At 51.8% G+C, this 17,473-nt stretch overlaps 1 long non-coding RNA gene across 1 annotated transcript; it reads left to right on the forward strand.

The window, feature by feature from the left end:
• Positions 1-7,195: 7,195 nt before the first annotated feature.
• On the forward strand, positions 7,196-8,878 carry LOC140394839 (uncharacterized). Its single transcript, XR_011936031.1, has 2 exons — positions 7,196-7,253; positions 8,376-8,878. It is a non-coding gene; the product is annotated as an uncharacterized lncRNA (long non-coding RNA).
• Positions 8,879-17,473: the final 8,595 nt, after the last annotated feature.

Raw genomic sequence — 17,473 nt, forward strand, 5'->3', positions numbered from 1 at the left:
TGTGTTCTCCCGCCCGTCATGGTGTGCCACGTAGGCATATTGGGGGTTAGCATGGAGAAGAAGGACCCATTCGACCATGGGATCTGACTTGTGACTCCTCGCATGCTTCCGGAGGAGGACGGGCTCTAGAACCATCAGCCAGGATGGGAGCGAGACCCGTGAGGTGGACTTCCTGGGGAAGACAAACATCCTCTCATGAGGAGTCACATTGGTGGCGCTACACAGGAGCGACCGGATGGAGTGGAGCGCATCGGGAAGGACCTCCTGCCAGGGGAGACAGGGAGACTTCTAGACCATAGGGCAAGAAGGACGGCCTTCCAGACCGTCGCGTTCTTCCTCTCCACCTGTCCATTTCCCTGGAGGTTGTAGCAGGTAGTCCTGCTTGAGGCGATGCCCTTGCTAAGCAGGAACTGCCGCAGCTCATCACTCATGAAGGAGGAACCCTGATCGCTATGGATGTAAGTGGGGAAACCGAACAAGGTGAAGAGGCCGTGATGACTGTGGCAGAGGTCATGTCAGGGCACGGGATGGCGAAAGGGAAACGTGAGTACTCATCAATGATGTTGAGAAAGTACATATTACGGTCAGTGGAGGGAAGGGGCCCTTTGAAATCGATGCTGAGGTGCTCAAAGGGGCAGGAGGCCTTTACCAGGTGTGCTCTATCCGGCCGATAGAAGTGCGGTTTGCACTCTGTGCAGACCTGGCAGTCCCTAGTCATGGTCCTGGCCTTGATGGAGTAAGGCAGGTTGCAGGCCTTGATAAAATGGGAAAAACGGGTGACCCCCGGGTGACAGAGGTCATTGTGGAGGGCCCGAAGTCGGTCTACTTGTGCACTGGCACATGTACCGCGGGATAGGGCATCTGGGGGCTCATTGAGCTTCCCAGGTCAATAAAAGATATCATAATTATAGGTGGAGTGTTCGATCCTCCACCTTAGGATCTTGTCATTCTTGATCTTGCCATTATTGTTAAACATGAAGGCAACCGACCGTTTGTCAGTGAGGAGAGTGATTCGCCTGCCGGCCAGGTAATGCCTCCAATGTCGCACAGCTTCCACAATGGCCCGGGCTTCATTTTCGACGGAGGAGTGTCGAATTTCGGAGCCCTGGAGGGTACGGGAGAAGAAAGCCACGGGCCTGCCCGCCTGGTTGAGGGTAGCAGCCAGAACAAAGTCCGACGCATTGCTCTCCACTTGGAACGGGATGGACTTGTCTACTGCGTGCATCGTGGCTTTGGCAATATCTGTTTTGATGCGGTTGAAGCCAAGTCGGGCCTCAGCCATAAGGGGAAAAATGGTGGATTTAATGAGTGGACGGGCCTTGTCCGCATAATTGGGGACCTACTGGGCATAACAGGAAAAGAACCCCAGGCATCTCTTTAGGGCCTTGGGACAGTGGGGGAGTGGAAGTTCCAGGAGGGGGCGCATCCGGTCGGGATCGGGCCCTAGGACTCCGTTTTCCACAACATAGCCAAGGATGGCTAGGCGGGTTGTGCGGAAAACGCATTTCTCCTTATTGTATGTTAGGTTAAGGAGCTTGGCGGTGTGGAGGAAATGTTGGAGGTTAGCGTCATGGTCCTGCTGGTCATGACCGCGGATGGTGACATTATCCAGATACGGGAACGTGGCCCGCAGCCCGTACTGGTCAACCATCCGGTCCATCCCCCGTTGGAAGACCGAGACGCCATTGGTGACGCCGAAGGGGACCCTGAGGAAATGGTAGAGGCGGTCATCTGCCTCGAAGGCAGTGTATTGGCGGTCCTCCGGGCGATGGGGAGCTGGTGGTATGCGGACTTCAAGTCAGTAGTGGAGAAGACTCAATACTGCGCAACCTGATGGACCATGTCAGATATGCGGGGGAGAGGGTACGCATCGAACTGCGGGTACCGGTTGATGGTCTGACTGTAGTCGGTGACCATCTGGTGCTTCTCCCCAGTCTTGACAACCACCACTTGGGCTCTCCAGGGGCTAGTACTGGCCTCTATGATCCCTTCCTGAAGGAGTCGCTGGTCCTCCGACCTGATAAAGGCCTTGTCCTGATTGTCTGCTCCTAGTGGCAATGGGCTTACAGTCTGGGGTGAGGTTAGCAAAGAGCGGGGGTGGGGCGACCTTTCGGGTCGAGAGGCTACAGATGGTGATGGGGGCAGGGGTCCATCGAACTCCAAGGGAAGACTTTTGAGGTGGCATTGGAAATCTAGACCTAGTAGTAGGGCAGCGCAGAGTTTGGGGAGGACGTAGCGCTTGAAATTTTTGTACTCGACGCCCCGTACTGTAAGGGTTGCGACACAGTATCCACGGACTTCCACGGAATGTGATTCGGAAGCCAGGGAGATTTTCTGGGTCGCGGGTAAAATTGGGAGGGAGCAGCGCCGTACAGTATCTGGGTGAATGAAACTCTCCATGCTCCCGGAGTCGAAGAGACAGGTCGTCTCATGGCGGTTGATCCAGACGGCCATCATGGATTTAGTGAGGTGATGAGGTCGAGATTGGTCGAGGGTGATGAAGGCGAGCTTCAGAAGGTGGGTGGGCTGATCGAGGGTAGCAGAGGCTAGCATACGATCTGGTGAGCAGGGGTTCCGGGGTGATTCCAAGATGGCGGTCCCCACGGATCGCACGTGGCGGGTGGCGTCGAAGATGGCAGCCTGGGACCCCAGAGCATTACTCTGGGTCTCTGGATTACTAGTCCAGTGACAATTCCACCACGCCACAGCCTCCCTGAGTGTGTGTAGGGATTGTAATGTGTGTATGTAGCTGCAGCTTGTCAGCCTCCTGAGTGTCAATTGCGAATCTGGCAAATCTGGCACTGTTTCTCTTGGGAATCGATTGCATTACACGTGGCGCCTGTGCTAGCCCCTTAACACTCGCTGAATCGGCACAGTGCCTTTGCATAGCGGGGTAATTCTCAACGCTGCAGCCGCCAACAAACACCCTGCCAAACGCACCCGAAAGCGGACTTAGTTTTAAATCCGCTGAATAGGGCTCAATATCTACTGGATTGCCATTAGTTACTTTGTCAAATCCAGTTAAAAGTAAGATGCATAGGTATTGTGTGTTCATGTTTATTCCTAATTAGAACAGGGTCACTTTGAGTTCGATCACATGACATATTGATGGCATCTTCGGCCGCCTGCACGGCAAACGGCCAGTAGAGCAATAAAACTCCTGTTTGTTTGTACTTTCATAGTCCACAAGCCTATCCTTTAAAAATACCACAAGAGACAGAACTATATCAGCTCATGGCTTTGGCTCTAAACTAGGGTTAGATGTTGTCCAGCAGGTAAGAAATATGGGAACAGTAGCTAGAACAAGCAAAACAGTCACTATTTACCTCACACCATGGGTCGAGGGTTGTGAAACCCGCCCAACATCACGTTATTAATTAACTGCCATCCAGTGTGAAATGTGCTCAACAAAATGCAGAGTGCTGTTGGGGAGGACGGGAGGAGGGGGGGCGGGGGGGGGGGGGGGGGGGAGGGGGGGCAGAGACAAAGGGAGGGTGTGGGCTGGAACTTCCAATGTGCTCCCTCAGGGGCATAGCCACTGCGGAGGTGTCTGAGGGAGGCTGTAAACTTGTAAAAAAATAAATATCAGTGGAAAAGCTGTGCCGTGAGTGCCTGGGCAGCACAAGCATATGCAAACCTCAGTCCCCCGACACATTTATTAATTTTATTGAGCCCTGACCTTCCATCCCACCCTGGATTGAGTTGCAGCTAAAGGGTAAAGGCCACCGGGCCAATCGGCCTGCCCGTAAAGGCAGACGGGCAAGGTAAAATCCCGATCAATTACTGTTTAGTTAATTTAAATTGGCTTCTTGATTGTCAACAGGTGCATTTCTGCCTCCCGCTAACTGAAATATCACATGAGGGCGCGATGACGCGGAACACATGCGAGTGACGTAAAACTCTGCCCCATGTCCTTATGGTATAGAAACAACCAAGTTAGGGCAGCACGGTGGCACTGTGGCTTCATAGCGCCAGGGTCCCAAGTTTGATTCCCTGCTGGGTCACTGTCTGTGCGGAGTCTGCACGTTCTCCCCGTGTCTGCGTGGGCTTCCTCTGGGTGTTCCAGTTTCCTCCGCCAGTCCAAAGTCGTGCAGGTTAGGTGGATTGGCCATGATAAATTGCGCTTAGTGAGCAAAAAGGTTAGGAGGGGTTATTGGGTTCTGAGGGTAGGGTGAAAGTGATGGCTTAAGTGGATCGGTGCAGACTCGATGGGCCGAATGGCCTCCTTCTGCACTGTATGTTCTATGTTCTAAGTTACGCCTCCAGCGTCAAGACTAAGCGTAAAACCGAAATCCTACATGCAAATACGTCTTACATAATGTGGTATTATAGGTATTACGGTACCTGATAGGCTAAAGCACCATTGGTGGAAACTATATGCTTTCTATTGGTTAGAATGTATGATAGCTCCGCCCTGCTAGACGGGGTATAAGAACCCGTGCCGCCTCAGCAGCCTTCATTCTGTACCTGAGCTGCTGGGGGAAACATCTAGCTTATTAAAGCCTTCAGTTGGACTACAACCTCGTTTTAGTGGTCATTGATTGTGCATCACATAACAAACTGGGGATGATTGTTTCCCTGTGCTCAATTGGTGCTGCAAGCTCCCCCACTATGGGTGGGGTAACTTATTGACACTGATATAAAAGTTCAGCCAGTGGAGTTGAGTTGAAAGGAGAGAGGACCCGGTGAGGTGTACTGGGCCTCTTGTCGGTAACGTTTGCTGAATAAAAATACTTTTAAGAAACTCATCGGACTCTCTTCGCTTCACTAAAATGTTTTTTGTATTTTGTAAGTGAAACTAAGCAAGGAAATAAAGAAGTAAGGAAGGAAGTAAAGAATGCATAATTTATCTGGACAATAATGCTTCATTCTTATCACTGTCCTAAAATGATTCTGGCATTTAAACACAGTCAGCATTGAGTTGGCAGGGTGATGGGCTGATAAAACACTCCTGATAGCTTACTCCCCAAAGCTTTTGCAAAGCCTAATCAACTGTAAAAATATTCTTTTATTATCTTTATAATTGCACCCACCAATTTCCCTGAAGTGAACTACGCCCACAGAAACCTAACAACACTACGGTGAATCGACAGAGCTGAGAATTTTTTTTGCAAGTAGAAAAGCTGACTGGATGTTTGAAAGAATGAAGTTGTGGAAGGCACAGTTTTGTGGGAGGTTCATAAAGACTGCGAGGGTGTTGAGCTGTAGGCACATCTTTGTGGTAGCTTATTGGTTGAGTGAATTGTGTTTTGCTGCTGAAATAATTCTGCTCATGGTTGAAAGCTGGAGGAAAATCACTATTTTGGATGAGTAGGATTTTCACATCAACTTTTACAAGTTCTAAATGTTAAATCTCGACAAAACGGTTCTTGGAAACCCTGACTTTTGGTAGTTGCAAAAGCTCCTCAGTATATAAATATCTGGGAGGTTACAGTGGAACTGAAACATCCATAGCCTTTTTTTTAAGGTGTTGTCAGTGCTGTTGAAGGTTAATAAAAATGAGTACTGACATTCAAGGTACTTCACTCAGTGAATTATTATTGAGGTACAATGACTTTTGTAGATAAACAATGCACGTTTTGCTCGTTTTGCAAAATTGCCTTTTTATTATCAGAGAACTGAGATAAATATCAGTTCAATTTTTAATTCAATGTGAATGATTGTGGTTCTTCAAGCAAATTCCTGATTCTGCATCTTGCATCCAATCTGGAGGTCATTCATATAGGCATTTAATCAGAACTTAGGACACATCTTGTGCCAGATGTTGATATCTATCACATTTTAATCATCTTCCAATTATACATAAGAGCAACAGTTTGATTAGTAGAATATCTTAATGCGAAAAATGTCTCAAGGTGTTTTAAGGGTGATGGGAGGGAAACAAACAGCAACAGCTAAGTAAAGGCTTTGCAGTCCTTACTGTAAGTTGGCGCGTTTCGCGAGGCTTACCAGATCCGCTTACCTGGTGGCACGGTGGCACAGTGGTTAGCACTGCTCCCTCACAGCACCAGGAACCTGGTTCAATTCTGGCCTTGGGTCACTGTCTGTGTGGAGTTTACACATTCTCCTTGTGTCTGCGTGGCTTTCCTCTGGTCGCTCCGGTTTCCTCCCGCAATCCTAAGATATGCAGGTGAGGTGGATTGACCATGATAAATTGCCCCTTAGTTTCCAGATGTGTGCAGGCTAGATGGGGTTATGGGGATAGCGCTGGGGAAGGGCCTAGGTCGGGTGCTCCTTCAGAGGGTCAGTGCAGACTCGATGGGCTGAATGGACTCTCTCTCTGCCCTGGGAGCCGGCATAGATCAGCAATGATCGTATTGAATGGCAAGGCAGGCTTGAAGGGCCTAGAGGTCTACTCCTGTCTTTATTTCTTTTGTTGTGTTCTGTTGGGATTCTATGATTCTATGATAATATTGTGGATTTTTGTTTCCATTTTTTATTGTGGAATTTAAATTGTAGGGAATGTTTCTGTCAAAGCAACAGTGCTTGTATTTATATAGAACCTTTCCCAACTCTGCAACTAATGAAGAATTGTTGATTTTTAATCGCTATTGTAATATAGAAAAAGCCAATTTGTGCACAGCAAGGTGCCACAGACAATGGGTGGAATTTTCCATTCCGGAACTAAGTCCCGTGGAGGGCGAGAACCGGGAGTGTTTCCCGCTGAGGAGGTCAATGGGAACTCGGCCAGAATCCTGTGATGCTGGCCGAATTAATTATGCAGTTGGGAGTTTCCTGATGCCTTGCGCAACGGGGATCAGTTGGGTAGAGTGTGCCCCGTTGTCCTATCCAGGAACCGTGGGTGGGATTCCGTGATCCTGAGGCTAAGTGCTGATGCCGCCGGAAACGCCGTTGCGTTTCCCGACGGCGTCAACATGGCCTCAGGCTCAGCAATTCTGGCCTCTACAGGGGGCCAGCACGTCACTGGAGCGACCCTCACCACTCCAGCTGCTGATCCCGGCGTCAACTGGGCGTTGCGGGGTCCGCGCATGCGCAGTGGCACCGGCGCCAACGCGCGCATGCGCAGTGGCTCCCTTCTCCGCGCCGGCCCCGACGCTACATGACATAGGGCAACAGGGGCTGGCATGGAAGAAAGGAGGCCCCCAGCACGAGAGGCTGGCCCAGCGATTGGTGGGCCCCGATCGTGGGCCAGGCCACAAAGGTGCCCCCCCCCCCCCGAGATCGGACCCCTCTCCCGCCCCACAGGCCACCCCCGGACCCTTCCACGCCGAGGTCCCGCCGGCTTAAAGCAGGTTAGAATGGCGCTGGCGGGGCTCGGTTTTTTTTTTTTGCGGCCACTCGGCCCATCCCGGGCCGAGAATCGCTGGGGGGGGTCCTGTAGAGCAGCAGAGAATCGCGTCCCGGCGTCGGGGCAATTCGCGCCGGTCACGCCGATGCTCTGGCCCAGCCCCGGGCTGAGAGAATCGCACCCCATATTTAAAATGCGCCCACTGTTGAAGGAGGAGGTGGCCGACCGGCCTCCAGATTCAGTGACGCTCAATGCAGCGGGGGCTGGGAGGGATGTTGTCCATCTCAACGATGGTGAAGGAGGCCGAGCCTTCAGACCAAACCTGCCAGGGAGGAAGTCGCCAGGGTGGTCAGTGCCCAGGGCCTCCATCAGAGGGCTGCCCCGCAATGCTGCAAATGGATGAATGACCTCATCCGCGCTGCCAGGGTATGTGAACCCACAATTCCTCACACCCACATCACTGAATGATATCGGGGACCTGGGCACCAGCCATGCAGACTACGCAAAAACAACCTACTCAACATTATACCAGTGATGCCTCATTGCCCCAGTCAGTCCATTTAGTCTGCACGGGGTGAGGCCACTGTGGGCTCCTTACGTTTCCACACAAAGAGCTCAGATGGTGTCTGGGGGAGCAGGTGTTGAAAGGGTGTTAAGCATTGAGAGCACCAGCAAGCACTGCTAATGACATGCTTCTGTGAGCCTTAGCCCTCTATCTACATGGGCTCACTGTTCTGGAGGGTGCTGCCCCAGAATCCTTGTGGAAAATGCACACAATCCAGTGGGTTATTTGTAAGACTGGAAGCACGAAAAAGATGCATGATACCCAATTTCTCACAACCCCATCTTCTCTCTTTACGTGGGAAAAGGTGAGGCCACTGGACAGAGAGAGAAGTCGGAAGGGGACCGTCCTGGCCTCAAGAATCTGGCTGAGTTTGAGGAGGGGGCAGCCCAGCTGGCAGGGGAGGAACCAGATCGAGCCTGTGCAGATGGAGAGGTCAGTGGCCGGCCTCCCATTAGTACGGATCCACGCATAATGTAGTCACATCAAAACCCAAGGTTGATGCATTCCTTCATGTTGAAGGTAGCTCATGCAGTCACTCACTCTCTCCTCTCTGATTTACAGATGCCAATAGGAAGAGGGCAAGTGAACAAGAGGAGATCTGTCCAGCGTGTTTCCAGCCCACAGAGGACCAAGAACACTAGGAAGGAGGAGGAAATTACACAGGGAGAGCTATCACAACAGTCAGCTACACCCTCCATTGGCACAGAGATACACACCTCGGTGGGTACTAGATAAAGTTCAGGCAGTGTCCACATTCTGGTAGCCGCATAGACGCATATCCACAACAGGAGGAGGCAGGTGTCAGCCAAGCTCACCGACACTCGGAAGACTGCTGGGGATGGATATCTGTGTATCCAAGTCGGGTGACGAGACTCTGGGATGGGCCCTGCATGAGATGCCAAGGAAGCATCTCATGCTCTTTGAGGGAGGCGGTGGCATAGTGGTATTGTCTCTGGACCAGTAAACCAGAGACCCAGGGTAATGTCCTGGGGACCCAGGTTCAAATCCCACCACGGCAGATGGCGAAATTTGAATTCAATAAAAACCTGGAATTAAATGTCTAATGATGACCTATGTCGATTATCGTAAAAACCCATCTGGCTCATTAATGTCCTTTAGGGAAGGAAATCTGCTGTCCTTACCTGGTCTGGCCTGCATGTGACACCAGATCCACAGTAACGTGGTTGGCTCTTATCTGCCTCCTCAAGGGTAATTAGAGATGGCCAATAAATGGCTGGTCCAGCATGTGAGGCACATGTCCCATGAATGAATTTTAAAAAGCTGCAAGTGGTGGGGGAACATCAGGCAGAGATGTAGGAGGCCTTCAACAGAGTGGCATGTGAGGAAGTGAAGGCCGCCTGCTTGCTGATGAAGTAGCACCGACACCTACGCACAACGAGGCGGAGGGTGGCAGACAGCATGGAGAACGTAGTCCAACAGAATACCCAGTTTCTGCTGGAAATGTGCCCAGAACTGCACTCCATTGCTGTAGCCACGGGTGAGATTTGCCAGTGGCTACGTGGGGGGCAAATGGGGCATCTCAACCTCACTCCAAAAGCTCTTCCACTCAAGGAATGAGGCAGAGGCCATCAGTCACCCAAAGGGAGGGAGACAGCTGCTGGATGCCCTGGGGACCTCCACTCAGGGCTCACTGAGGGTGTCCAACCTTTTGGAGGTCCCCTTTGCCTGTGACTCCCTTCAGTTCCGTCCTATGTGACCACAGAGGGAGTAGCTGCTCCACAGCTAGCTAGCCAAAGTAAGCCAGGGCCCTCCAGGCCTCAGGCCTCCAGAGGACAGCTTCCAAGGTCATCCCAAGACCCCCATTGCTGTTGTGGATGCTGGGGGAGCACTTAAAAGAAGTGGCAGGGAGGTTTTGATTTTACATGTGGTTGCATGGGTGCACTATGATTGTTAATGTTATGACTCTTATGTAAATAGAGTACATTTGCACTGCAAGAGGTATGACATGATTTATTTGTGATGTAGTCCTTAAACCTCTGAGCACACCACCTGCACCAATACCCCCACATGCTGGGGTTCCCCTTCAGTTGTCCACTTAAGATGACCGGTCGCTCCACCCACCCGACTGGCCCAACTCCCATGTAACCTTCGATGTGCAATCCAAAACCGTTACCTGTCCCCGTGGTCCATACTCTTCCTGCCATAACCATTGACCCTCCAGGTGTAACATTTGACCGTACCACGTTTATCCTTCAACACTGCTGCCATTACTGTCCATCCCGTGAAGGTTAATATGCATGTCCCCTACCTTCCTGAGGAGCCCACCCTCTCATTCTGCTGGCCCTCAGAATCTGCTTCCCCTTCCATATTGCCTTAAACAACCCCCAATTATATTTCACCTGCCATTGCTGAACCCGCACCCTCCCACCCTATTGGTTCCCACTGCCCCTTTTAACCCTCACCATCCTTTCCCATCACCAATTCCCTCAGTATTCCCCTCTTCCTCCCATGTCCATTTCTACTTGCACAGGTGATGGGGAAACATCAATATAACCCCCCCCCCCCACTTCCTCCCCTCACTGCCTGCACTTCAGCATGTCCCTTCCCACCCTTGCACTCCATACTATCTCAATCATTCCAAGTCCTCAGCAGTACCTCTCTCTTTAACCAAATGCACCCTACCTCCCCTGCCTCCCTCTAGACTTCTATCTCCTCATCTTTCCTGTGCTCCTCATCTAATCCCCCCCTCCTCCAGCTCAGACCCCGCCACCCAACGGTACCTCAGACAGCCGTTCACCTGCAACACCAAGGTCGAAGATTGACCTTCTGGATGCTCCTGTGGTGAGAAGATCTGCATAATGGAAGCATCTCGCACCCACATCTGCATGTGGTTATTCCAGGGTCCACGGTCACTGGAGGCCCCCATCCTGATCTCCGCAGGCTGGCCCAGGCCATCTTGCAGGTGAGTACCGACATGCCCATGCCACATTGGTCCAGACGTGTTCTGGACTGGCGTACAATCCCACTGGCAGTGCGGATGATTGGACAGGGACTAATATTCCAGTCTAGCCTTCACCTGCACCCCATGAACAGGATGAAAAATGATCTCATGCCAGCCTCTAATGGGAATGGTGATCCACCATGATGGGATTAGCACACATTCCCGCCATCATTTCATGCTGGCCGGCAATGGGTTTTCCTGCTCCTGCCACGTTGACCTCCCTCGCTTTCCATTTAACCAGAAAATTCCGCCCAATATGTTTTAGTGACCCTGGATGACGTGCAAATACTGGGCTTGACACCATGGGGAATTCTCTTGCTCTTCTTTGCATTGTGTCCATGCAATCTTTAACCTCCATCTGAGAGAATAAATGCGGCCTCAGTTTAACATCTCCTCCAGAAGACAGCATGTTGGACAATGCAGCACACCCTCAATATTGCCCCAGAGTGCCAACCTAGATTTTGTGCTCTGGTCTCTAGGATCGGACTCAAACTACAACCGTCAAACCCAGTGGTGCGAGTGCAAGTACTCGGTTGGCGCCATGGTTAGCAATTTTGACTTGGTACTCACACTTATTGTATTTGTTAATCTTATATGGCACAATTCAAATAAAATCTGATTTCACACGAAATAAAACCGGTCACATGAAACTGAAATGATAATTCACACTGACTGAAGTCCAGATTAAGAACGCTGTCACTAGGATTTTCCACAGAAATGGAACTGCAACACATTTCCTAGGGTGATTGCTCACAGCAATGTTTGCATCTCTGCCGGGAGACCGTCTCAGGGATGTAGGTGCTTGCTACCTGATACAGTGGACTGCAGCAGTGAAGTTCAAGCTGGCTGCTTGTAGGAAGCATCAGAGGTGGTCCAATTTTTATAAAAGTTCTAAATGTTACAGTGCTGAGGAGCGTAATTAATTGTTCTGTACCTTTAAATTGATATCCTCTCCTGCTGACTGGTGACTCACATCTTGCCTTGCTTCGGCAGTCAATCTATCATTTCTTCGCAATGAACATGGCCAACCCTAATTAGGAAGGTGGCTTGAATGGCAGAAGGGTGTTTGTCTTGTAAATGATCGACATTGATAAAAGTCAAATGGTTAAATTTATAGCTGAACTTCCTCAGGTGCTTGAGTAGCACCAGTTGCACAATCCTAATGTTACCCTGTTTAGTGACTGCCATGAAGTCCAACAGAAAATTCCAGAAGCGACGGTAAGCACTTCAGCCAGCGAGACTAAAACATATTGGGTGGAAATTTCCAGCTTAATGGCGGCAAGGGGGTCAATGTGGCGGGAGCTGGAAAATCAGTTTACTGCCAGCGTGCATTTCTACCAACCCAGTTCCCCCCAGCAGGACCACAGACAATCAAGGTTGCTAGTCTAAAATGAGAACTGAAATGATTCTTAATATTGGACAGATGCTTAATGCTTTCCAGTTCTGATCAAATACACAACATGGGGAATCAAGTGTGTGAGAAACATTCCGCATCTGTGAATGGTTAGTCTTATTGACTACACAAAAAAACAGAAAGAAAGCTTGAGTGGGTTGTAAATTGTCGACTGAACCCTTGATTGCAACTGTGACATTCCTCCTTCAATAACACTTCTTTCATGTACTTGCTCTCTCAGCATGTCGCTCAAAAGTGATTTGGACCTAAAGAGGTAAGTTCTGAGGAAAAAGGTTTGCATTAACGTTGAAAATAGAAACTAAAAAAAGGTAGGAGTACGGCTGAACCAAGAAAATCTATCAGATCAGTCATGATCTCATTGACTGGCAGAACAGACTTGACGGGCCAAATGGATTACTTCTGCTCCTACGTCTTGTGGTCTTATGGAACTGCCAGTAAGGGAAGGATCACTTACTCAACAAGTTTACTTTTACTGGCTCTGAGAAAATGTTCCCAAACACAAACATGTTTCATTCATGAACCAAAGAAGAGTAAAATGACAAAATGCATTTGTCATACTTCAGATCTGTGAAACTGCATAGCAACTAGCCTTGTTGTCCAATCAGATTTGGATTAGTAAATAGAAAATGGGCTTAAGGGACCAGTTCCTCTTAAAATCTTTACATGTAGATGATGAAAATCACTCAAAGTGTATAATTCACCTTGATGCTCGTCCTGCAAGAAGGTATCATTAAAGCAATAGCCCCCTGAGGTACCCTTAATAATGACGCTTAGAGATTAAACTGTAAAGAAGGCTTTATTAGACTAATAACTATGCTAGAGCTAGAGACGAGAGCTGACTGTTACACAGACCATGAGGCTGCCCTTTATGTATGGCTCCCAGATGGGCGGAGCCAGAGGCGGAGTCCCCAGGGTTCCAAGCCCGGTCTTAAAGGGGACATCACCTTACATGATGATAAGGCAGTAACCATTCATCACATTCACCCCCTGTTTAAAAAAGAGTCCGGCGGGGGCGAAGTGCCATCATAGGTCAATCCGTCTCGGTGGCTGGATCGTCCTCCTCAACCTCCTCAATTCGGGCGGTGGTGCGGCGGGCATGGACGTCCCGGTTGAGGGCACATCCGGGAGCACAGCGGTCGGAGCTTCGGTCCGGGTCGGGGCAGGGGAACTAGGCAGGGCGCCGGCGCTGGCGGGGTGTGTAAAGGTGCAAGGGGCTCACCAACGGGTGGTAGGGCCGGAAGGGGGTGAGTTGTAGGGGGCGACGGGTCCTGCAGGGGAGCGGCGCGGGAAGGGGCGTCTGTGGTGGAGGATCCAGCGGGTGCCAGATCCCGGAGGGAAACCGTATCTTGCCTGCCTTCGGAGTACTCCACGTAGGCGTAACTGGGGTTGGCGTGGAGCAGTCGGACCTTTTCAACTAGGGGGTCCGTTTTATGGCTCCTCGTGTGCCTCCGGAGAAGAACAGGTCCCGGAGCCATCAGCCAAGGTGGAAGCGAGACCCCGGAGGTAGACCTCCTGGGGAAGAGAAACAATCGGTTGTGAGGGGTCTCCTTCGTGGCCATACAGAGGAGTGACCTAATGGAGTGTAGGGCATCGGGTAGGACCTCCTGCCAGTGGGTGGTTGGGAGATTTCTCGACCGCAGGGCCAGAAGGACAGCCTTCCACACTGTTGCGTTCTCCCTCTCCACCTGCCCGTTTCCCCGCGGGTTATAACTGGTCTTTCTGCTCGAGGCGATGCCTTTGCTGAGCAGATACTGATGCAGTTCATCGCTCATGAACGATGTACCCCGGTTGCTGTGGATATAAGCGGGGAAACCGAACAGGGTGAAGATGCTGTGCAGTGCCTTAATCACCGTGGCTGAGGTCATGTCGGGGCAGGGAATGGCGAATGGGAAACGGGAGAACTCATTGATCACGGTGCGGAAATAGGCATAACGGTTGGTGGATGGGAGGGACCCCTTGAAGTCCACGCTCAGTCGCTCAAAGGGGCCCGAGGCCTTCACGAACCGAACCTTGTCTGGCCAATAGAAGTGCGGTTTGCACTCCGCACAGACTTGGCAAGCCCTGACCATGGCCTTGACCTCCTTGGTTGAGTAAGGTAGGTTGCGGGACTTGATGAAATAGACGAGCCGGGTAACCCAGGGTGGCAGAGGTAATTGTGGATGGCTTGCAGGCGGTCCTCCTGCGCGTTGGCGCATGTGCCGCGGGACAGGGCATCTGCGGGGCTCGTTGAGCTCCCCTGGACGATACTTGATATCGTATGAGTAGGTGGAAAGTTCGATCCTCCACCTCAAAATGTTATCGTTTTTTATTTTGCCCCGTTGCGTGTTATCGAACATATAGGCGACCGACCGTTGGTCGGTGACGAGGGTAAACCTCCTACCGGCTAGGAGCCTCCACAATGGCTTGTGCCTCCTTTTCGACTGCAGAGTGTCGAAACTCGGAGGTGGTGAGGGTTCGGGAGAAGAATGCTACTGGTCTGCCTCCTTGATTGAGGGTAGCAGCCAGGGCGATGTCTGGTGCATCGCTCTCTACCTGGAAAGGGATGGTTTCGTCCACCGCCTGCATGGCGGCCTTGATGATGTCGGCCTTGATGCGGTTGAAGGCCAATTGAGCCTCAGCCGAGAGGGGAAAAGCGGTGGTATTTAGGAGTGGGCAGGCTTCGTCCGCATACTTGGGGACCCACTGGGCGTAATAGGAGAAAGGTCCCAAGCACCGTTTGAGGGCCTTGAGGCTGCGGGGGTGAGGGAGTTCCTTAAGGGGGCGCATGCGGTCGGGGTCGGGACCTAGGACCCCGCCTTCCACGACATAGCCGAGGATGGCCAGCCGGGTGGTGTGGAAAACGCATTTGCCCTCGTTATAGGTCAGGTTAAGGGCTCGGGCGGTCTGGAGGAACTTTTTGAGGTTAGCGTCATGGTCCAGCTGATCATGGCCGCATATGGTGACATTGTCCAACTACGGGTATGTAGCCCGCAAACCGTACTGGTCCACCATTTGGTCCATCGCCCTTTGAAAGGCGGAGACCCCATTTGTGACACCAAAGCGGACCCTGAGGAAGTGGAAGAGCCGGCCGGCTGCTTCGAAGGCAGTATAGGGGCGGTCTTTTGGTCGGATGGGGAGCTAGTGGTAGGCGGATTTGAGGTCGACCGTGGAAAAGACTCGGTATTGGACGATCCGATTTACCATTTCCGCGATGCGAGAAAGGGGGTACGCATCAAGCTGCGTGAATTGATTTATGGTCTGGCTACAATCCACGACCATCCGTTTCTTCTCCCCGGACCGGACTACCACCACTTGCGCTCTCCAAGGGCTGTTGCTAGCCTCGATGACCCCCTCTCCCAGTAAACGCTGGACCTCTGACTTGATAAAAGCCATATCTTGGGCACTGTAGCGCCGGCTCCTGGTGGCGACGGGCTTACAGTCAGGAGTGAGGTTCGCGAATGGCGAGGGGGGTGCGACTTTCAGTGTCGCAAGGCAGCACACCGTGAGGGGGGGGCAAGGGTCCGCCGAACTTCAGTGTCAGGCTTTGGTGGCTGCACTGGAAATCCAGTCCGAGCAGCAGGGGGGCACAGAGGTGAGGGAGGATATAAAATTTGAAATGGATGTATTTGGCGCCCTGGATCGAGAGATCCACAATACAGTACCCCGTGATTTGTACTGAGTGGGACCCAGATGCGAGGGCTATGGTTTGGGATGCGGGATGGGTGCGTAGGGAGCAGCGCCTTACCGTTTCAGGGTGGATAAAGCTCTCCGTGCTCCCGGAGTCGAAGAGGCATGCAGTGTCGTGCCGTTGACCTGGACCTGCATCATGGAGTTCTGCAGGTGTTTTGGCCGAGTTTGATCGAGGGTGATCGCACCCAGTCACGGGTAGTTGGAGTCCTCAGCCGAGTCGGACTCATAAAATGGCCGCCGCCGCCGGCTGCGCGTGTCAGGTCGAGAAGATGGCCGCCGCCCAGATGGCCGCTCCCATGATTCGCACGAGGCTGATGACGCGTCAGAAGAGGGCGTGTCGGGTCGGTGCGCAGCAGCATTGCGAGGCCTGCGGGCCCGAGAGGCTGATTTTCGGGCCGGCTGTTCTTTGTTTTTCTGGCCCCTGGGTCTGGCCAGACAGACCCTCGCAAAGTGCCCTTTCTTCCCGCAGTCGCTGCAGATCGCGGAGCGGGCTGGGCAGCGTGGGCATGGGTGCTGGCCCTGCCCGCAGAAGTAGCATGGTGTGCCCCCATGGTGAGCGGGTCGCCGTGTGGCGCAGGCCTGTAATACGGTTGAATCTGAGGAAGTCCGGAGGGGGCTGGCAGAGTCCGCGGGGTATGTACCCAAGTTATGTCGGGCCACCGCCAGCGAGGAGGCGAGCGTTAGTGTCTCCTGGAGGTCGTTTGCCCCGTTTCTGAGCAGCCGCTGCCGGATGTAGTTCGAGCGGTTGCCGGACACGAAAGCGTCCCTGATGTGCAGGTTCATATGGACTTCCCCTGTCACATCCTGATGGTCACAGTCCCTGGCAAGCGCGGTGAGCTTTTCAACAAACCCGTCGAGCGATTCCCCTGAGTGCTGCCGGCAGGTAGAGAGCAGATGCCGGGTGTGCACCTCATTGATGGGTTTGACAAACCACTTGCGGAGCAACTCGATCGCTTCCTCATAAATCGTCGCCATTTCGAGCGTGGCGGAGGTTCTGTGACTCACCCGGGCGTGGAGTAGACGCAGCTTGCGTGGCCCCAGGATGGGAGTCTCTGCGGAGACCTGGTAGGCCTCGAAGCACTGCAGCCAGTATTTAAAAATTTCCTTCGCCTCCGGCGTTCATGCTTCCAGATTGAGCTTCTCTGGTTTTAGGCCTGCGTCCATCCTGAATCTAGTTTAGTCTAATAAATTGAAGTACTCTCAATAATGACGCTTAGAGATTAAACTGAAAAGAAGGTTTTATTAGACTAATGACTATGCTAGAGCTAGAGACGAGAGCTGACTGTTACACAGGCCATGAGGCTGCCCTTTATGTATGGCTCACAGGTGGGCGGAGCCAGAGGCGGAGTCCCCAGGGTTCCAAGCCCGGTCTTAAAGGGGACATCACCTTACATGATGATAAGGCAGTAACTGTTCATCACACCCCCACATGTGTCTGTGCCAGTTTCTTTTTCAGTGTGAATAATATACATTTCTCACACATGGATGAAATTACGCAGACATTTGAAGTGCCGGAAACATGAAATTGGTTAGACTTTCAGGTCAGTCTAATGTTGACCATTTAAAGCAAGATGATTGGTTGCTAGACAATGAGGTGGATTTCAGCGTGCAATC

The sequence above is a fragment of the Scyliorhinus torazame genome, chromosome 18 (genome assembly GCF_047496885.1).
Source record: "Scyliorhinus torazame isolate Kashiwa2021f chromosome 18, sScyTor2.1, whole genome shotgun sequence".
In the NCBI taxonomy this organism is placed as follows: domain Eukaryota; kingdom Metazoa; phylum Chordata; class Chondrichthyes; order Carcharhiniformes; family Scyliorhinidae; genus Scyliorhinus; species Scyliorhinus torazame.